The sequence below is a fragment of the Canis lupus genome, chromosome 23 (genome assembly GCF_011100685.1).
Source record: "Canis lupus familiaris isolate Mischka breed German Shepherd chromosome 23, alternate assembly UU_Cfam_GSD_1.0, whole genome shotgun sequence".
Lineage (NCBI taxonomy): Eukaryota > Metazoa > Chordata > Mammalia > Carnivora > Canidae > Canis > Canis lupus.
The window spans coordinates 36177463-36200032 of record NC_049244.1 but is presented as its reverse complement, the minus strand read 5'-3'; the positions used below and the strand labels follow the sequence as shown (position 1 = coordinate 36200032).

Below are 22570 nucleotides of genomic sequence, written 5' to 3'. Positions count from 1 at the left end.
CTGTCTTGGACTACTTGATCTGAGAAAATCCAGCCACCATGTCACAAGGACATTTGAATAGCCCCATGGAGAGGCCCACATGGAAATCAGCTGAGGCATCTCACCAGCAGCCTGCAAGGCACCTTTAAAAGCAGGTCCTCCAGGGATCCCTGGGTGGCGCAGTGGTTTGGCGCCTGCCTTTGGCCCAGGGCGCGATCCTGGAGACCTAGGATCGAATCCCACATCGGGCTCCTGGTGCATGGAGCCTGCTTCTCCCTCTGCCTGTGTCTCTGCCTCTCTCTCTCTCTTTCTCTCTCTCTCTCTGACTATCATAAATAAATAAAAAATTAAAAAAAAAAGCAGGTCCTCCAGTAAAGCTAAGTCACTCTCAAACTCCCGACCCATACAAACTGAGATAATAGATGTTTATGTTATTTAAAGCCACTAAATTTGGAATAATTTGTTACACAGCAATAAAGAACCAATACAGGAACTTTCAGACACATGATCAGGGTGGCCTTTGTGTGACAGTGTCTCAGTGAGACCCATGAAGGATTACTGTGCTCCATGAGTATGACATATCAGCCTGTGGCAAGGCCTTCCTTTCTTCTCTAAAGGCCTTTCAAGACCAAGAGAAAGCGCTGAGATTGGCACCTGGATTTTTGAGATGCCCCAAGACTGCAACCCTTCCTTCCATAAGGTAACATTTCAGAGTCTGGATGCCAAGGAGCTAGAAGATGGGGAGGGAATAGCTAATCAACCTCAGGTTGTTTTTGTTTTGTTTCATTTTGTTTTGTTTTATCCTAGAGAGTTCAGGAATTAGAAGATATAAGAAGATGGTGCTTCTGTTACTAATATAATTACTTCAGTCCCATGGAGATGTGACTAAGGTAGAATCAAGATAAGAGGAAAATCCAGCAAGACTGGCCTCAGAGGAGACAGAAAAGGGCACACACAAAAGAAGGTGGTTAGAATATGGAAGCAGAACATTGGACTGAGGTGCCTCCAAGCCAAAAAATGCCAGGGATCACCAGTAACCACTAGAAACTAAGAGACAGGCACTGAGTGAATTCCTGTTCAAAACCCCAGAAGGAACAAACACCTGGAATTTGGACCTTTGGCTGCCTAAAGTGGGAGAATAAATTTGTCTTTTTAAGTTAAAATAAAACAAAGGTAAGCTACCAATGATATTAAATATTAATGGGTGAGACAGTGTCAGATAATCATTTCAAAATGGCCTGACTGGGTTAAGATGTCCCCTTATTGTCTTTTGTTGCTGCATAAATGTGTACTGATCTTCTGAGCAGGGCCAGGGCCATGCCTGGGCCATTCATGCAGGAAATGTTACACCAGGCCCAGGGGCCACATGAGTGCCTCAGACGCGGTGCTACAGGAGCGCGCTGGCATATTGCGAACAGTGCGTGGTGCAGGACTCTAGAGAGACTCCCTGTAGAGGGGGCTGAGCGAGCCGCCTGCATGTTTGGAGAGGTTAGAGGGGGACGTTTTCTAGCAGGCGAAGAGATGCAGTGCTAGCTGAAGCACTTGAGGTTGGTCTTTGGTGTGTGAGGAATACCAGAGGGAAGAGATATCTTTAGACCGTTTACTTCTAAAAGAAGAATCTGGGCAGCCCAGGGTGGCTCAAGGTTTAGTGCTGCGTTCAGCCCAGGGCCTGATCCTGGAGACCTGGGATCAAGTCCCACGTTGGGCTCCCTGCATGGAGCCTGCTTCTCCCTCTGCCTGTGTCTCTGCCTCTCTCTCTCTCTCTCTCATTCTCTGTGTGTGTGTGTGTGTGTTTCTCATGAATAAATAAATAAAATCTTAAAAAAAAAAAAAAAAGGAGAAGAAGAATCTGAAGGGAACAATGCATTACCCTGAAGAAGTATGCCCTGGACCCTCCTGGACATCTCAGACACCATGACAAGTGGTACAGGAGAGTGTGAGGCACTGCCTGAGCCCACGGGGTGGGGGGCAATTAATTCCTATCCTATGGCATCTGCCCTTCTCATTTTGGTGTCCAAGGCCCCCTCCCGAAGTCTGTTCCCTGAGTCCCAGACACAACCTTTCTGTTTGGGCCTGGTTGGTCTCCTGAAGTGAACAGTGATAGTTCTGGCACTACACTATTGTTTTCCCATTCTCACAGAAAAAATGCCTAGTGCTTCCCTTTCTAGCAAATTCTTATGAACGTCTCTAAGTCCCTCCTCCAAAAAGCCCTCTTTGACTGACTCTTTCCTAACTAGTTCTGCTCAATTTTGATTGGTTTGGTGCTGCTGTGATGTTGGAAGTGAGGGGTCAAATCAGGTTGCACATTCCAAGACTCATTCTTATTGATGACCACATGGCCTCCATCAGACTTTCTCCAGCCAGATAGGACCTGGTTACATGTCATTCTCCTTTTCCTCCTTACTTTGTCCTGTGTTCTCTGAGTTAACTGGGCTGTGCAAGTAAGTTAATTACTGCTCTGAACTTCACACATTGTGGTTATCAGCCCAACTTTGACCACGATTTCATTTATGGCCCTTCTAAGGAGCCCTCCGGACAGTGTTAAGAAATCTTTCTGCCACGCAGCAATATGTAGAGACCTTTGGCCCATCAAAGAGGCCACCTCTGAGAGGATGTTGCTCCTCAGATGAGGTGGCCATTGCAACACCTAATCTAGGATATCAGGATAATGCCTGGATATGTCTTCAGAAAATTTCTGCTAATGCACTTTGGGACTCTATTTTATAGCTCATAATTGATAATCCTCAAGGTTGCTGCAATCAATACAGATTATTTTCCCCCAAGCCCTACCTATTTTTGAAGACTCAGCTAAAGGCCCTACCGAAGCAAGTCACCTTACTTATCAGACTTGGATGGCCCCTCTCCTGACAGACATTGTGTCATTATTAAAATCCACTCTTTTTATGGTATGTTAACTCTCTTAAAAATATTTTTAGATCAAACAGTAAATTGAAACTGGAGTAGCAAAATGGTTAGATAATGATAATAAAAAGGCTACATGGGAGAAAACATACATGATTTATATGTCCAGCAAAGGATCTGTATACAAAATATGTAAAGAATTCTCTACACTCAACAGTAAGAAAGCAACAGTCCAGTTAGAAAATGAAGGAAAGATTGAATATGTCAAGTATGTCACCAGTGAAGACATAAGAGTGGCAAATAAACACATCAAAATATATTCAGGATCATTAGCCACTGGGAAAATGGAAATTAAATCACAATGCTCAGAAAACATGCTAATAAACTTGTTAGAAAGGCTAAAATTAAAAATCCAATAATACCAAGTGTTGGCAACCATCCAGAGAGATACTAGATCACTCATACATTTTTGGTGGAAATGTATGAGCCAAAATGGTAGAGCTACTCTGGAAAAGAGTCTGGCAGTTTCTTAAAAAATTGAACATACATTTATCATACAGCCAGTAATCATACTCCTGGGTATTTTTTCCAGAGAAATAGAACCTTATATTCATGTAAAAACCTGTACATGAATGCTCATAGCTGCTTCATTTCCAATAGCCAAAAACTATTAAAAAAATTCCAATGACCTTCAACAATTGAAGGATTAAACAAACATTCATACAGTGGAATGCTAGTCAGCAACAAAAGGAACAATCTCTTGATACTTAAAATAATTGAATGGATCTTAGGGCATTACACAAAGGGGAATAAAGCCAACCTCAAAAGTTGCATATATTATAGGGCTCCATTTATATGGCATTATCTAAATGACAAAATTATGGAGATGGAGGACACATCAGTGGTTACCAGGAGTTAGGAAGGGACAGAAAGATATGACTACAAAGGGACAGTCTGAGAGTGTTTTTGTGGAGACAGAACAGTTCCATATCTTGACTGTGGCGGTGGCTATATGAATCCATAGTTGTGATTAAATACCATAGAACTGCACACAAAGACAAAAAGTGAGAGCATGCAAAACATGGTGAAATCCAAGTAAGATTTGTAGTCAATTGTATGTATTGTGACAACCAATTTCCTGGTTTTTATAATGCTCTATAGTTATAGGAGATATCACCAGTGGCAGAATCTGGAAGATAGGTACTCAGGTGCTCTCTGTACTATTTTTGCAACTTGTTGTCAGTCTATCATTATATTACAATTAGAAATATTTTTAAATAATACTACATATAAAATCTTAAGGGTTATGATTAAAACAGAGCTTAGAGAAAATAGTCATATCCTTAATTAATAGATTAATATATAAAATACAATTAATATGTATATTAATATTATTCAACAAAGTAAAAATAATCAAATTAATAATTTATTAGAAAAGGAATAGCAAAATAAGTATAAAGATAATAGGAAACAGGACCTGATAAAGCAAAACAAGAAATTAGTGCCATTGAAAATAGACAAATAGGGGCACCTGGGTGGCTCAGTCAGTTAAGTGTCCAACTCTTGGTATCAATTCATCACGATCTTAGGTTGTGAGATTGAGCCCCACGTTGGACTCTGTGCTGAGAATGGAGTCTGGTTAAGATTCTCTCTCTTCCTTTCCTTCTGTCCCTCCTCACCCCAGCCTCCCCCAACATGCATGCATGCACGCACGCTCTCTCTCTCTAAAAAAAAAGAGAGAAGAAAAAAGAAAATAGAGAAATAGAACAAATCTTTAAAAATGAAGTGTTGGATCTTTAAAAATAAAATACAGGACCACTAGCTAATTAATATAAGAAAAATTAAGAATTTTTAAGTATACAAAACTAAAATTACAATGAGGAAATGGCTACTGATATAGAGGAAATAAAAGTATGATGATTTCTCCAAGAAATGGAAGATTTTCAGGTAAATATAAAGGTGAAAACTGATCACAGAATAGAGATCTAGAGAGACCAATGACCTCGGTTGAAATTAAGGAAATTGTCAAAGAATCACCCTTCCTCACATGAGGCCCAGATGATTTTACAGACAAATTTTATTAAATACCAAATAGAAATACTGATACAAATAATGCCCTTGTACTTTTTTTCTTTTAAGGTTTCGTGGAGTTAGGTTTTTGGTATGGGTATATTTTTTTTCTATCTTTGTATTCTCATTCTCTTTTCCCCATAAGCCACCATTTAAAAAAATATTTTATTTTTAAGTAATCTCTACACCAAGTGTGGGCTCAAACTCACAACCCCAAGATCAAGAATTGTATGTTCCACCACTGAGCCAGCCAGGAGCCTCATAAACAACCATTTTAAGGAGTTTAATGTTAACGTATTTTTGCAAGGTACACATTCTTTTCGGCACTATATTCTTAATTTTTGCAAATGATATGTTATATATCTCATTGTTTCCTACCATTTCTGATACTAACTTAAAAATAAAAGCATAGCAAAATAGACTTGGGTGGTTGATTTCTTATTAAGGTATATTAGACTAAAAACCAATCCGTTACTGATAAAACATTAAGAGCATTTCTACTAGGGGCGCCTGGGTGGCTTAGTCAGTTAAGCATCGGACTCTTGGTTTCAGCTCAGGTCTTGATCTCAGGGTTGTGGGATTGGCCCCAAGTGGGGCTCCATGCTCAGCATGGAGTCTGCATGAGATTTTTTCCCTGTCTCTGTCCTTCTCCCTCTGCTCTCCCACCCTGCTCATTTTCTCTCTCTCTCTCTCTCTCTCTGTCTCTCTTTCTCTCTCTCTCTTTTAAATAAATAAATAAATAAATAAATAAATAAATAAATAAATAAATAAATATTTTTAAAGCAGTATTGGGGTGCCTGGGTGGCTCAGTCAGTTAAGCATCCAATTCCTGGTGCCTGAGTTTGGCTCAGGTCATGGTCTCCTGGGTTATGGGGCTCATTCTCAGTGAAGACTTTGCTTGAAAATTCTCTCCTTCTGCCCCTACTCCATTCACATGAGCGTGGGCACTCAGGCACTCTTTCTTTCGTTTCTCTGTCTCTGTCTCTCTTAGATAAATAAATGGTTTTTTAAAAGGCATTCCTACTAAAGTCAAGAATAGGACATGGATACCCACTACTATTCTTCTGTAAGGATTAGCCATTGCCAACATTCCAAAAGGAATAAAAGGGTAAAAATTAGAAACAAGGAAGGAAAGTTATCATTATTTGTAGATGATGTGATTATATACATGAAAATACAGGATTACAAGCAAATCAAGTAAAAAACTATTACAGATAATAAAAGAATGAAAAAGAGTAATTGAGCACAAAATTAATGCCCAAGTCAGTTGCTTTTATATATGCAAACAAAAAGCAACTAGAAAATATAAAGGGAGAAGATATTCCATTTATAATAATGACCGACAAAATATTTAGAAGTAACTAACAAGAAATATGAAAGATATATAGACCAAAACTTTAAATGCAATCTTAATATAAAATAAGATTTGGGTTAATGGAAACCCCTACTCTGTTCTTATATAGGAAAACTCAACATTATAAAAATGTCCATTCTTCCTAAGTTAATACGTAAATTGGATGTGAACATTTTCCCATTCCCATAACAAAATGGAATTTAAAATTTTTAACTTAGTGGGGAAGTGAATTGAAATGGTGCTGGATGGGATGCCTGGGTGGCTCAGTGGTTGAGCGTCTGCCTTCGGCTCAGGGCATGATCCCAGGATCCAGGATCAAGTTCCATATTGGGCTCCCTGCGAGGAGCCTGCTTCCCCCTCTTTGTCTCTGCCTCTCTCTCTCTATCTCTCATGAATAAATAAATAAATCTTTTTTTTTTTAAGTGAAATAGTGCTGAAACAATCAATGACAAATTTTGGAAAATAAGCTAAATCAAAAAGTTTACAGGCTTAAAAGTGAAAGTGTAAAGGTTCTAGAAGTAAATACATGAGGTTTTATTTTTATTTTTTAAATTAACCTTAGGATAGCAAAGACCTTTCTATGACATAAACCTTAGACGTGAAGGGAAAGTTTGATAAATTTAAGTACCTATAAAGTTGAATTGCTGCACAGAACTTTCATTTAAAAATGTGGATTAAATACATAAATTCATCACTACTCTTTCCCAAAATTTCACTACAGTGACAATAAAAATGTTAAAGGACAATTTTTTTAAAGACAATAAAATCATGACCTTCATACAAACATAAAATAAATGCTTGGCAAAGATTTTATTTAATTTATTAATTAATGAAAGAACCACTGAGATGTTACAACTCTTACAAAGAAAGATTTGACTTAGAGATTTATATCCCCCACCTAACAAAATCTACTTGCATTGCCATGATCAGACGTCATTTGCATAGCTCTAGACTGGAGACATTTATGTTATTATCAGTTTTACAGGTTAACTTCTATCTCATAAAGTTAGAAAATAGCCTAGTCAGAAACAATCTATTGATGATGATAATGATAATTAAATATTATTCAAGATTATTATTAAACCTATGCAAATAACTACATTGCCATAAAAAGAGACTCAGAATTTCCAAATTCATGGAATTTGTGGAATTGGGTATCACTTTTAAATGTTTCATTTCGGTTTATAAAAGCAAAGTCTACCCAAATTGCCTTAGGAACAGAAAGAGCTTCCTTATATATATGGAAAATAGTGCATTAAAACAACATCAACAATCTTCCAAACAACCACAATAAAAATTTTCTCATCAGTTCATTCAGTTCTATATAATTAAGTCTTCCTCCATTCCATATCCTAAATTCATAGTCTCATGAAGCCACCTGTTTCTCAACTAAAAAGGGTTCTGGAAATCCTGACTTAGTCTACTGATATGGTCTGAAAGTTGCCTATGTGATTCCAACTCAGATGCCTCTACTTAAGAGTTAATTCTTTGAAAGGTCAGTATTTGGGAGTACTTTTTCTATAAGGCTCTGAGACTTTCTTCATTAACAACACAAATTCTAACCTGTAGCTTATAGGAGAAACTTTGACAAACATCAGAGTAAAACAAAAACTTTTTTTTTTGTTCTTATTCGTTGTTGTTGTTGTTTTTCATTTATTTTATTTTTTCATCATAACAAATGCACTCTTTAATCCCCATCAGCTATAGGGCAGCCCGGATGGCTCAGCGGTTTAATGCCACCTTCAGCTCAGCGTGTGATCCTGGAGTCCTGGGATCGAATCCCACATCAGGCTCCTTGCATGGAGCCTGCTTCTCCCTCTGCCTGTGTCTCTGCCTCTCTCTCTCTCTCTCTCTCTCTCTCTCTCTCATGAATAAATAAATAATACAATCTTTAACAAAAAATCCCCATCAGTTATTTCTCCCATCCATCATCCAGCTTCCCTCTGGTAACCATCCGATTGTTCTCTATAGTTAAGAGTCTGTTTCTTATTTTGTCTCTCCCTGTCTTTTTTGTTTTGTTTTCCTTTGCTCATTTGTTTTATCTCCTAAATCCCACATATGCGTGAGATCATATGATATTTGTCTTTCTCTGACAGACTGATTTCGCTAACCGTTATACACCTTAGCTCTCTCCATAGTAACAAGATTTCAAGATTTCATTCTTTTTTATGACTGAATAATATTCCGTTGTATATATACCACCTCTTCTTTACCCATTCATCTATGGAAGGACACTGAGCTGCTCCCATAGTTTGGCTATTGTAGATAATGCTATTATCAATGTAGAGAGGTATATGTATCCCTTTGAATTAGTGGGTTTTGTGGGCTTTTGGGGGGATTAAATACTCAGTAGAGCAGTTACTGGATCATAAGGTTCAGTTCTATTCTTAACTTTTTGAGGTACCTCCCTACTGTTTTCCAGAGTGGCTGCACCAGCTTGCACTCGCATCAACAGTGCAAGAGGGTTCCCCCTTCTCCACACCCTCGCCAACACCTGCTGTTCCTCATATTGTTGATTTTAGCCATTCTGACAAGTGTGAGGTGATATCTCATTGTAGTTTTGACTTGCATTTCCCTGATAGTAAGTGATGATGAATATCTTTTCATGTGTCTGTCAGCCATCTGGATGTCTTCTTTGGAGAAATGTCAGTTCATGTCTTCTCCCCAATTTTAAATTAGATTATTTGGTTTTTTGGTGTTGAGTTGTGTAAGTTCTTCATACATTTTGGATATTAACTCTTTATTGGATATATCATTTGCAGTATCTTCTTCCAGCCCATAGGTTGTCTTTTGATTACGTTGTTTCATTACTGTGCAGAAGCTTTCTATTTTGATGAAATCCTAGTAATTTATTTTTGCTTTTGTTTCTCTTGCCTCAGGAGACATATCTAGAGTGTTGCTGTGGCCAATGTCAGAGAAACTATTGCCTATGCTCTCTTCTAGGATTTTTATGGTTTCCTGTCTCACATTTAGGTCTTTCATCAATTTTGAGTTTATTTTTATGTATGATGTAAGAAAGTGGTCCAGTTTCAGTTCTTTTGTATCTGTCCAGTTTTCCCAGCACCATTTGTTGAAGAGACTGTCTTTTTCCCATGAGATATTCTTTCCTGCTTTGTTGAAGATTAATAGACCATGTAATTGTGGTTTTATTTCTAGGTTTTCTGTTCTATTCTATTGATCTATGTGTCTATTTTAATCCCAGTACCATATAGTTTTAACTACTACTACTTTGTAACACTACTCAAAGTCTGGAATTGTGATACCTCCAACATTGCTTTTCTTTATCAAGATTACTTTGGCTTTTCAGGGTCTTTTGTGGTTCCATACAAATTTTAGGATTATTTGTTTTGGTTCTGCAAAAAATAATAATAATAATAAAAGCTGTTGGTATTTTGGTAGGGGTTGAATTAGATCTGTATATTGCTTTGGGTGGCATGGATATTTTAACAATACTTGTTCTTCCAACCCATGAGCAAGGAGTATCTCTCCATTTCTTTGTGTCATCTTGAATTTCTTTCATCAGTGTTTTATATTTCTCAGAGTATATGTCTTTCACTTCTTTGGTTACATTTATTCCTAGATATTTTGTTGGTTTTGGTGCATTTGTAAATGAGGTTGTTTTCCTCATTCCTCTTTCTGCTGCTTCATTATTAGTGCATAGAAATGCAACAGATTTCTGTACATTGATTTTGTATCCTGCAAATTAACTGAATTCATTTATCAGTTATAGTAATTTTTGGTAGAATCTTTAGGGCTTTCTATGTATAATGTCATATCATCTGTATGTAATGAGAGTTTTACTTCTTCCTTGCCGATTTCTATGCCTTTTATTTCTTTATGTTGTCTGATTGCTATGGCTAGGACTTCCAATATTATGTCGAATAAAAGTGGTAAGAGTAGATGTCCTTGTCTTGTTCCTGACCTTAGGGGAAAAGCTCTTGGTTTTTCACCATTGAGTATGATGTTGTCTGTGGGTTTTTCATATATGGTCTTTATTATATTAAGATATGTTCCCTCTAGAGTTGCCTTGCAGAGGGTTCCCTCTGCATCCATCCATTCCCATGAATGGATGTTGTACTTTGTCAAATGCTTGTTCTGCATCTATTGAGATGATCATATGGTTCTTATCCTTTCTCTTATTAATGTGAAGTATCATGTTGATTGTTCGGCAAATACTGAACTACCCTTGCATCATAGGAATAAATCTCACTTGACTGTTGTTTGATTTTTTAAATATATTGTTTGATTTGGTTTGTTGAGAATTTCACATCCAAATTCATGAGAGATATTGGCTAGTAATTGTTTTTTGTCTTTTTCGGTAGTGTCTTTATCTGGTTTTGTTGTCAGGGTGATACTAGCTTCATAGAATAAATTTGCAAGTTTTCCTTCCTTTTGTATCTTTTGGAGTAGTTTGAGAAAAATGAGTATTAACTCTTCTTTAAATGTTTGGTAAAATTCACCTGTGACACCACTTGGTCCCAGAATTTTGTTTTTGGAAGCTTTTTTTATATTACTGATTCAATTTTATTGATGGTAATTGGTCTGTTAAAATTTTCCATTTCTTTTTGCTTTAGTTTTCATAGGTTATATGTTTCTAGGAATTTATCCATTTCTTCTAAGTTCTCCAATTTGTTGGTATATAGTTTTTCATAATATTCTGATATAGTTGTTTGTATTTCGGGGTGTTGGTTGTTATTTCTCCTTCATTAGTAATTTTGATTATTTGGAATCTCTTTCTCTCTCTCTTTCTCTCTCTTTTTAATGAGTTTTGCTAGAGGTTTATTCATTTTGTTGATCTTTAAAGAACTAGCTCCTGGTTTAATGGAACTGTTCTTTTGTTTTTTTAGTTTCTACATCATTTATTTTTTGCTCTAATCATTATTTTATGCCTTTTGCTAGGTTTTGGTTTTGTTTCTTTTTTGTTTCTTTTTCTAGCTCCTTTTAGGAATAAGGTTAGGTTTTCTCGCTTCTTGAGGTAGGCCTATATTGCTATAAACTTCCCTCTTAGAAACACTTTTGATGCATATGAAATCTATTTTTAAATGACAGAGCTATGGTTATCTAATTACTGAAAATTTTCAAATGGACTGATGAAAGTTCACAATAATAATAATTCAGGAGTAATTCAAACTGACAAGGATATTTTGTTATTTGGTTAGTGGTATACAAAAGAAATACAATAAACCTATTCTCCCAAAAGAAACTTTAAACAAATGTCTCTCGTTGAGACCCACTGACCTAAAAATTAACTTGATTCAAATTTTTTTTAAAAGACTGTGGCAATGAACATTTTAAACAGTAATTGAAATGTATTGTTGCTCAATGTCATCAGACAAAACACTACTAAGACTCAAATAAATAAGGGAAAGTTCAACAGAACTATTTTTATAAGGCTTTCAGTCAGTGTTTTCCCTGAATGTAAACACATACAGAAAGCAAGGCATTGAAAAATCTCCGGGGACTTCCCATAAAGCATAAAATTTCTGAAATATTTATATTAATAACATCTTACCTATATAAATTTAACCTAGGGAAAGCTGAGCATTTCTTACGATTTAACAACTCTTCCCATGCAGCTCACCAAAACTGATTATTTCTAGCATCCCTTTTTATAAGGTAAAAGAACAAAGCTTTGTGATTTTCCAGGAACCCTCTGGGAAATCTCAAAGACTACTTTAGGTGTAAAAGATTCCCTGCAAGTTTTATTTATTTTCTTCCAAATTTCAGACCTGATTTTTGGAAGACAAAAATCAAGAGTTGTCAGAGGAGATTTAGACACTTGATTAAGACAGGATCATTGGTGCCTGAGAAAAAATACTTGGTTGCTTATTGAATCAAGGTGACAATAAAACATTTAAAAATAAATACATGGAGGAAATAAAATTGTAAAGAAGCTTAGCACTTTCATAAGCAAGGAAACTTTTTTTCTTCTCTTTTTTCTTCTCCTCTTCCTCTTTTCCTTCTTCTCTTTCCTGTTTGGAGTAGAGAGCATAAAGTCAACATGGAGAATATAAGAATATTCAGGCAAGTCACAGAATCTTTGCTTTCTAGGTAGATTACACAGAAAGTAAATAAGGTAGCTAACCCTCTAGGCTTCCCCTGGATGTTCTGATTATAATACTAAAAGTTCCATATCCCAGGAAACCCTCAGTTCTAGACCAAAAAGAAATGTGGGTCACTTTAAAAAGAATAGCCATTTGCATTGTAGGTGAAGACATTAATCAGAAAATCAAGGATGCAAGCCCATCAAGAGTGCAAACTTGGCAAAAATTCTAACACATTTCATAGTTTATAAGACTAAGGATTATGAGCCAAGGTAAGAAAAATATACTTTCCAAGATTTGTCCTTCATTATACTTTTTCATGCTCTGGTTACACTTTTATTCCAATACAGATGTCAAGGGGTTCATAAATTCAAAACTAATTCTATAATAATATTAAGATGCTATTTTGATAGCACGCCATGCATTGACTATCTCCAAATTAATGCATAAATGAGTATTTTAAATATTCTTAGTTTTGATTTTTAATAGAGGTAGATATAAATTGTTGTAACCATATAAATCCCAAGAACCACTGCTTGTGGAAGAGCAACAGCATATTCTAGGTTGTATTTTTCTGTCATTGCTCCTAGCATAGTTGCAACCACTTATATTAATTATAACTTTTCACTGAAGTAATTAACTTCTATTTCGCAGGGAAAACTAGACAGCAGATAATTGAGAACTTTCTGTCATACTGAAGCATTTTAGCAGATTAGCAGAGTTCATAATACAATTTTTTACAGTCACATGCTTTCCTGTGTGGCAAAAATGAGCACATTCATTAACATGACTCATTGCTATAGCTTATGTTTTAGCCTATTAAAAAAGCAAAATTATGCTTAGTAATCAATGTGTGAGTGCTCTATCTCCCTTAGAAAGTACCTAGATATACACTGGTTATATAATAACTAATTTAATTTAATATCGGCTCATGGTTTTTTAAAAAGCTGTTGAAATTAAAAATTTGTCAGAATAATGATTCAATTTAGTCAAACATAAATTTATATTTTTCATAATCTTAAACGTTTTGTAGGAGTAATGTTAACTTATTTCATCAGCAAACCTGTAAATATCCAAGAAAAACATACCTATATAGAGAACACTGTTTATATTATCCTGAACAGTGGTAAATCAGAGAAGACAAAGCTGTTTTTATTAAACTCACATTAGTAAGCTGGTCTTGTTTGCCAAACATTTACTTTAATTATGTGAATTTGGATTCTTAAAAGGTTTCTGACTAGGCTTCATGAAGAATAATTTTAGCATATTTTTATAGCACATTTAAAGTATTCAAAGTTTAATTATCAAAAAAAACCAAAGTTTAATTATCTTATTTGGGGGGATTTTATATAGGCACTTCTTTATTCTATAAACCAATCAGAACAAAACTCCTTTAACTTAAAAGTCTTTGGGATCTAATTTATTGATACCCTCCAGAAATAGGAAAATACACACACACACACACACACACACACATTTAGAGGTAAAATCCTTTCCAAATTACAGAGAGCTTATAGCTTCAATTCTACAATTTTAGTCACAAGTCACATGACACAGACATGGACATTTTTTTGAAAACCACCATTCTGTGTATCAAAGAATAGTGTTCTCCTTCCTAGTGAGCATGATTTTTAAAATTAATTTATGTTCAAAATAGACAAATACATAAGCAAATAACAACAACAAAAACAAATAAAAAGGACTAATAAACTGGATTCTCTGTTATCTCTCACCCAGTTAAGAATATATATCTGTCCTCTACAGAAACCACCAAATGGCCAGACCACCAAGCCAAAATCCCAGTTATTGCTGTCACTAATGAAGTTATAACTGATGGACTGTAAGTGAACAAAACCAAAATGCAAAATTAACGGGGGGAAAAACCCAGAGAATGAAGACTTGGCAAAGTTAAAGTTCTATTGACACTTGGGATTCACCTAGGAGCCAAAAACAAAACAAAACAAAAAAACATGTCTTACTTTAAGCTGCTCATGAAGTATACTTCTCTGGACACACAGTCTACTTACTTCTGTCAGGTGAATCTACAGTGCATCTCAGCAGAAACTTCAAAATTGTTAAAAGATATTTTTTAAAACATGACACTATAACTCTCATACAAATGTAAAATGAACACTTAGCAAAGATTTTAAATTAACTTGTTAATTGATGAGGGAACCAGTAAGATGTTGCAACTGGTTCAAATGATGATTTGATTTACTAATACTTGTTCCTGAGGCCTAGTTCTCCCAAATTCAGAGGGCAGCACTCATAGAATGCAGGGCACTAAGGGGACCAAAAAAGGCTGATGCTTTCTGTGGTCCAACATCTTTGGCCACCCTGGGCTCTCATCTCCATCATCCTCATAGTGACACTTCCTCTCTTGAAGAGTTGCTGAGAGAGTTAAGTGAAACAAGCCAGGAATAGTGCTTGGCATCAACAAAAGACCATGATTGCTATTCTAATCATGGGTTAAACCACTTATTGGAAACAAAACATTGTATAATAAGAGATTTTGAATGGATACATCTTCATTGATTTTAACACATCAAATGGCATTTGATAAATGGTGAGAAAGAATATGGACCAATATCTTATTGATTAGATCACCAATGTTTTCATTTCATTTGAGGTCTTAAAAAGAAAGATTGCTGGTAGCTCACAGCATCACTAGTAGTCAAAATGCTTGTCTTCCCTTCACAGAGTATGCAGAAAATTGGGGCTTCTGCTGCAGAAATACTCCCCCCCCATTTACATTCAAGACCAGCAGACTTCACAAATATTTGCTTATTCTTCATCTATAGTGTGTTAGATACTGAAGATATAGCAGTAAACAAAACAAAGAGAAAGACAGTAAATAAGCCCCTAATCGCAGGAAGAAGGACAATAAATAAATAGATTTTCCCTAATCTGAGAAATCTCAGAAATTCCTTAGGTCTGGTCTGGTGAAAGATATGTTCAGTGAGAAGCAGTTTCCATCTGGTGGGATTTCCAAGGGCATCCCAAGAAACCTTAGAAGAGAGTCAAGGACATCTCCCTTGGGAAGAGGTAGTCTAGAGTGACTCACCCTTGCCAGCTCCCTATATACTCCCAACTGCTGGTAAAAGTATAGTGCAGGGTGGGAAAGACAAGGGGATTGAAAATGGGCCCCTACCTGAGCCAAAGCAATCTGATCCCTGTGGCCCTGGAAAGAATCAGGATTTGAAACTTCCTGCTCTCAGGAGACCTGGTCACAAAAATGGGAAAGGGGAACAATTTACAAAAAAAAAAAAAAAAAATCTAGAGCAAGACCCAGCTATGTGTGGTGGCTGAAGGAACTCCAGGTCTCCTTCCTCTTGGGGACTCTGGTGAAAACAAAGTTGATAGTATCTAGTTCCCATAATAAACAAAGTTAGTAAAGACATTTAAGTTGCAGGGGCATTAACCAAAAGAAGGGGAAGGAGTGGGCCCTGCAGAGAACCTGAGTGAGCATCCAGCTGATGCCATTTGCCTAGTAGAAAGTATGGTGGCTGAACCCACAAAAACAATGGCATCCCATGTGGACGATGGGTTCCTGAGCCCAGACTCACCCATCTATATCCTGTACAGGGACAGAGCAGAATGAGCTGATGTAGATCCAGTGTCACAGAATGATGGGCCCAATTCAGTGGTTTAGATAATTTATTGTGAAAAATTTAGAGATGTTTATGATTACTTATGGGTGTGATAAAAGAAGTAAATGAGCTTTTAAACTAACCAGAGATGCTATTGAGTTAAATACAGCCAATTTTACATGGTGGCATTTTTGGAGAGTTCTCTTAAAATCACTTCAAAAGGATCTACATGAGGAAATGAACTACATCACTGCAATAATTGAGGAACAGCCCAAAAACTATCAAGTTTGGCATCATGGGTGAGTATTAGTAGAATGACTGAAAGATCCAGGAACTTGAGTTTATTGCTGATATTCTCAATCAGGACGCAAAGAATTATCAATGGGTTATTCAGGAATTTAAACTTCGGGATAATGAGCTGTAGTATGTAGACCAACTTCTCAAAGAGGATGTGGGAAAAAATTCTGTCTGGAACTGAAGCTACTTCATAATTTCTAACACCACTGGCTACAGTGATCATACTATACTGGAGAGAGAAGTCCAGTTAGTAATCTCCTTCACTTGTTTGCTTATTAAAAGGACATTTGTGTTTCTGTTATGTATGAGGCATTGAGGACATAACAAAAATCAAAACTGCCCTTGATCCTGCCCTCGTGGAACTAATAGGATAGAATACTTAGATGAACTCTATAATGACAAAGTTACAGACAGTATAGTATACCTCTACTTTTTAGTATCTTAATTTTCTTGAAATATTGTTGCTACTACAGATTGAGAAGGAATCAGATTTCATAGGGTCCAGGAAGCTTTATTTTAAAACTATATTGTTAAATTCTGGTGCCCTTTAGATGATAATCCCCAGAAGCCATATTATCATCACAGGGTTTGGAGCAGGATAAGTCTTTGTGGTAGGATGTTTAGCAACATTCCTGGCCTTTATGCCCTATATCAGTACTAACCACCTGCCCCCCCCACACACGTTATAGTAAGCAAAAATGTCCCCAGACATTCCTAAATGTCCCCAGGGGCAAAACCATCCCTGGTTGAAAAACTACTGCTTTAGCATACAAAAAGCTGTTATAAGTGCTAGAATTTTCTGAAATGGCATGAATTTCTATGTTAGTATCCATAAACATTAATAGCCACCCCTTTTCTGGAAAAAAAAGTCTACTTGGTCTGATATAACTATTATTTTCTTTTTCACTTCCATGTGCATGGTATATGTTTCTTCATCCCTTCACTTTGAATCTGTATATGACTTTAGGTCTGAAGTAAGTCTCTTGTAGGCAGCATATAGGTGGGTCTTGCTTCTTTATCCATTCAGTCATCCTATGTTTTTTGATTGGAGCATTTGGTTCATTTACATTCAAGGTAATTCTTGATAGGTAAGTACTTATTGCCATTTTGTTCATTGTTTTCTAGTTATTTTTGTAGTTCTTCCATTTTTTTCTTTTCTCACTCTTCCTTTTGTTGTCTGATTGCTTTCTCTAGTGTTATGCTTGAATTCTTTTTATTTTTTTCTATCTATATAGGTTTCTGATTTGTGATTATCATGGAGTTCATATATACATATTTTGTGTATAACAGTCTACATTAAGTCAGTTGTATAAGTTTGAACACATTCTAAAAGCACTAAATTTTTACTTCCTCATTCATGGTTTATGTATATAATGTCATATTTTATGTCTTTTTATTTTTTTGTATCCCTTGATTAATTTTTATATAGTTGCTTTTTACTACTTTTACATTTTAACCTTCATATGGCTTTACAAGTGATTAATCTACTACTTTTAACAATACATTTGCTTTTACCAGTGTAATTTTTTCCTTTCATAATTTTCTAACTTCCAGTTATGGGCTTTTTTTTTCCATTTAAAGAATTCCCCTAAACATTTTTTTGTGAAGATGGTATAGTGGTCATGAACTTCTATAATTTTTGTTTGTCTGGGATACTCTATCTCTTCTCCTATTCCGAATGATAACCTTACTGGATAGAGTATTCTTGATTGTAAGTTTTTTTCTTGTCGGCATTTTGAATATATTATGCCACTCTCTTCTGGCCTGCATAGTTTCTGCTGAAAAATTAGCTGATAGCCTCATGGTTTTCTTTGTATGTAACTGTTTTCTTTTCTCTTTTTGCTTTTAAAATTCTTTATTTATCATTACTTTTTGCCATTTTAATTATTATGTGTCTGGTGTGGACCTCCTTGGGTTCATCTTGCTAGGGGTGCCCTGTGCTTCCTAGACCTGGACACCTGTTTCCTTCCCAGATTAGGGAAGGGTTTCAGTGATTATTTCCTTAAATAAGTTTAAGCCCCCTTCTCTTTCTCTCTTCCTTCTGGGATTTCTATAATGTGAATGTTATTACATTTATCTACTCTCATTTTTTATTATTATTTTTCCTGTTCACCTTAGTTGCTTTTTATTACCCTGTCTTCCAGATCACTGATCCATTCTTCTGTATCCTCTAATCTGCTGTTGATTCCTTCTGTGGGTTTTTTTTTTTCTTTCGGTTATTGAGTTCTTCAGCTCTGTTTTGTTATTTTTTATATTTTCCTCTTTGCTGAAGTTCTCACTGAGCTCATCTACTTTTCTGTCAAGTTCAGTGAGTATCTTTATAACTATTACTATAAATTCTTAAAATCAGGAATATTGCTTATGTTGTTTCATTTAGATCTTTGACTATGATTTTTGTCTTGTTCTTTCATTAGGAACCTATTCCTCTGTCAATTCATTTTGCCTCTCTGTGTTTATTTCTAGGTCTTAGGTAGGTCAGCTACATCTCCTGGTCTTGAAAGTATTTGCCTGGTAAAGAAGGGGTCTTGTGGTGCCCTGTAATTCAATCCCCTCTGATTACCAGAACCAGATACTCCAGGGGTATCCCCTATGTGGGCTGCATGCACCCTCTTGTTGTGACTAAGCTGCAATTGCCTTCAGCCCAACTGGCTGCAATGACCTGCTTTGTCTGCTATGGACACACTGGTCAGGGTTTGGTCCCTATGCTGTTGAGAGATCTGTCTGAGGTCACTGAGGTCTTCTTGGTGAGTTGGGCTGGCAGTCAGATTAACTGTTTGCCCTTAGCCTCTCTGCCACAGATGCAGGGATACCAAAGGGCAGGACTTGCTCTCTGGGCAGTCAGGTAATAGCCCCATCTGCTACAACTGCAATGGTGATGTGTAGGATTATCTTCCTCCCTCCCCCGGGCAGGAGTCACTTTGGAGTGGCACTCTTCCTGGCCAGAGCTGCCTATAGAGTATCACAGGGCAGGAACTGCTTTGGAGGGATGCCTGCTGAGGTTGGCAGTTTGAATAGGGTAGGTTCTGCAGGGGAGCACAGGGCCAGGGCTCATATTGCTAGCAAGGTAGATAGAAAGTATTAGTGCTAGCTTCCACAAACATCAGGCTATCTAGGCTGAAAGAATGGAACAGAAACTCTTCTTGGAGATATCTCCTGAAGGTCCTGCCTCTCCAGCACATGTGCTAAGATTAGTCAATAAATCTGCATGTATACCCCCAGGCACTTTTCTAACTGTTTTTTCTATGCTGTGTCCTGGACTGAGTTATTTATTATGCTGGCTTTTTAATAGAGCTCAGTTTCCTATCACCCTCCAATTCTCCCAGAGTTAAGCTCACTAATTTTTAAAATTCCTGAAATTAACCCCTGCTGGTTTTCAAAGCCAGATGTTATGGGACTCATTTTCCCAATGCAGGTCCCTATGCCAGGGTGCCTGGTACTGGGTCTGACACTCTCATTTCTCTGTGCTTGCAGTGTTCTTCCCACTTGAGTTTAGTCTCACTAGGAGAGTTTGGTTCCCAACTGTTTCTCTACCTTTCCTACCCTTTACAACATGGTTTTCTAAGATTAACTGTGGAAGGTCTGTTCTGCCAGAATTCAAATCATTTTCAGAGTTAAATATATAGATGTAGCTGTTATCTCTGTGTGCCCATGGGGCTAACTGAACTCAGTATGCTCCACTGCCATCTTCCTGCCTCCCCTCAACAATCTGTGCTTTAATTATCCTTACAATTAACTCTGGTACTTGCTGGAGTTTAAGAACCACTGCTCTAGAGGTTCCTTTTGTTTTTCAGATAATATTTAAACATATTTCTTACAAATACCTAGTCAAGCAATAATTACAGCCTCCTAAACATCCACATTTACTTCATGTCAATTAGCTAATTTCCCATGCAGGTATAATATGAGATTTTGGTTTGGGCTGCTACTAAGTTTTTTTTTGACAAAAGCCATCATGAATGAATGCATGAATAAAAATGATTTTATTAATTTTTATTGTAATTTAATTTACAAACAATAAAAAGGAACAGATATCAATTGTAGTTTTGGTTTTAACAATTGTCATACAGCCACCATCTGAACTATAGAACATTTCCACTCTACCTCCCCAAGAAATTTTCCTTATGCCCTTTCCTAGCCCAACTTTTCTTCCTGTACTCACCAAATTATTGATCAACTTTATATCACTGTAGATTAGATTTTTTTCTGAAGTTTCCTATGAATGGAACCATGCAGTATATGATCTTTTGTGTCAAGTTTCTTTCCCTCAGCACGATATCTATGAGATTTATTCATATCATTATCAAGAATTTGTTCTTTTTTACTGTTGAATAGTATTCTATTGTGTGAATGTACCACGATTTGTTTATCCATTAATTTTTTAATGAATGTTTGGGTTGTTTCCAGTTTGGGGCTATTATATCTAAAAGTATTTTAGTTTTTAAAAGCCTCATATTTTAATGAAGTTCACTGCCTCTAGAATGCTTAGTCAAAATCATTTCCCCTCATCATTGCAAGATATTGTTCTATTATTGTCTTCCATCAGAACTGTTGAAAAGTCTGATATCAATCTGATTATTGTATTGTTTATTTATAGGTAACCTATGGTTGTTTTTGTTTTCTCTGGAATATTTTACAATTTTATTTTTATTTTGACAATCTAAATTTCCACCAGTGTATTCTGTGTTGCATACATTCAGGATAATTCCCTCAGCTCTATCATCTAGTTACTAAGTCTCTCTTCAGCTGTGTTTAATCAGCTATTTAACCTACCCATTACCTTTTAAATTTCAATGACTATATTTTTAAATTTCTATGAATACTCTCTGGTTATTTTTCAATCTAATTTTTAAATGTCACTTTATCCCTTTTATGTATTTTTAAGTGCTTTTAGACTGTTTTGCTCATTCTAAACATACTTATTTTATAGTTTGTTACTGACCATTTTTATCATCTGAGGCTCTTATTGTTTTTTTTATTTATGATAGTCAGAGAGAGAGAGAGAGAGAGAGAGAGAGAGGCAGAGACATAGGCAGAGGGAGAAGCAGGCTCCATGCACTGGGAGCCTGACATGGGATTTGATCCCGGGTCTCCAGGATTGTGCCCTGGACCAAAGGCAGGCGCTAAATCGCTGCACCACCCAGGGATCCCATCATCTGAGGCTCTTAGACATCCATTCTGACTGTATGTTTCTGCTGATGCTTGCTTTTTGGTGGATTTTCATGTGTATTTTACAATTTTGGATGAGCTCACATTTGGCTGACTTTATCACAGGAAATTCTGGTTAGCCTGGTTTGAAAATATGTTCCTTCAGTTTTCACATTTACTTCTTTCTGGAAGCCTATAACTTTTTCAAGTTTAGGACTCCATTTATCTGATATATTGGCTAGCAGGAAGCATACGCTCAAACACCAAACCAGAGGCAGAGCAAGGTAGAACTTCTTTATAACTCACATAGATCCCAGGCCAAATAGACAAACTTTCTTATTGTCTCTGGGCAGATTTGGATATTTCACACTTTGACTGACAAAGTAGTTTGTCCAGTGTTTTGGTTTTATACAAACATCTTAGTTTCAACTTCCTGCCTGACACAAGGTGAATGTCCCTATCCACCCATTAAAATTCAAATCTCTAGCTTATTGCAATTAGCAACCTCATTTTTGCCCCCAACCGTCTCCCCTCCAGGTCAGCTTTTTATTATTTTTTGCAAGGGAGGCCTATAGGAGATTCAGTTTGGAGTAGGAGGGGCTGTGTGGAAGTTCTTGAATCTGAACCTGGAGAGGAATACCTGCCTTTCCAAACCAGGAGGCTAGTGCTCAGCTTACAGCCACTTTTTGGCTGGACAGCAAATAATGAAGACTGATGCTTTCTCATCTGTCTATTTCTTCTGCCTTCACTCATTTTCTGTTTGTGGGAAGTTGTCCTTTACTCTCCCCCTTTTTTTTAAAGATTTTATTTATTTATTCATGAGAGACACACAGAGAAAGAGGCAGAGACCCAGGCAGAGGGAGAAGCAGGCTCTACGCAGGGAGCCCAACGTGGGACTCAATCCCGGGTCTCCAGGATCAAGCCCTGGGCTGAAGGCAGTGCTAAACCACTGAGCCACCCGGACTGCCCTTTACCCTCCCCTTTATCCCATATTGTTTTTTTGCTAGCAGCTGGACCATTTTTCACTGTGTGTCTTCCTGACTCCAGCATATTTACTAAAAAATAGATGTGCTGCTTTATATCCCCCAAACCACACACAGACAAAACCATTTGCTTAGATTTCACAGCATATGAATACAGATATTAGAACTCCAAAGTGCCATAATCTAAATTGGTCTCACTTTTGGGGATTCATGGTTTATCTATCTCAGCCCACACTTCTATCCTTC

The 22570-nt window shown here is 36.7% G+C and overlaps 1 pseudogene; it reads left to right on the top strand.

Moving 5' to 3' along the window:
• Positions 1–15832: 15832 nt before the first annotated feature.
• Positions 15833–16512, top strand: LOC100856756 (annotated as a pseudogene).
• The last annotated feature ends 6058 nt before the right edge of the window (positions 16513–22570 follow it).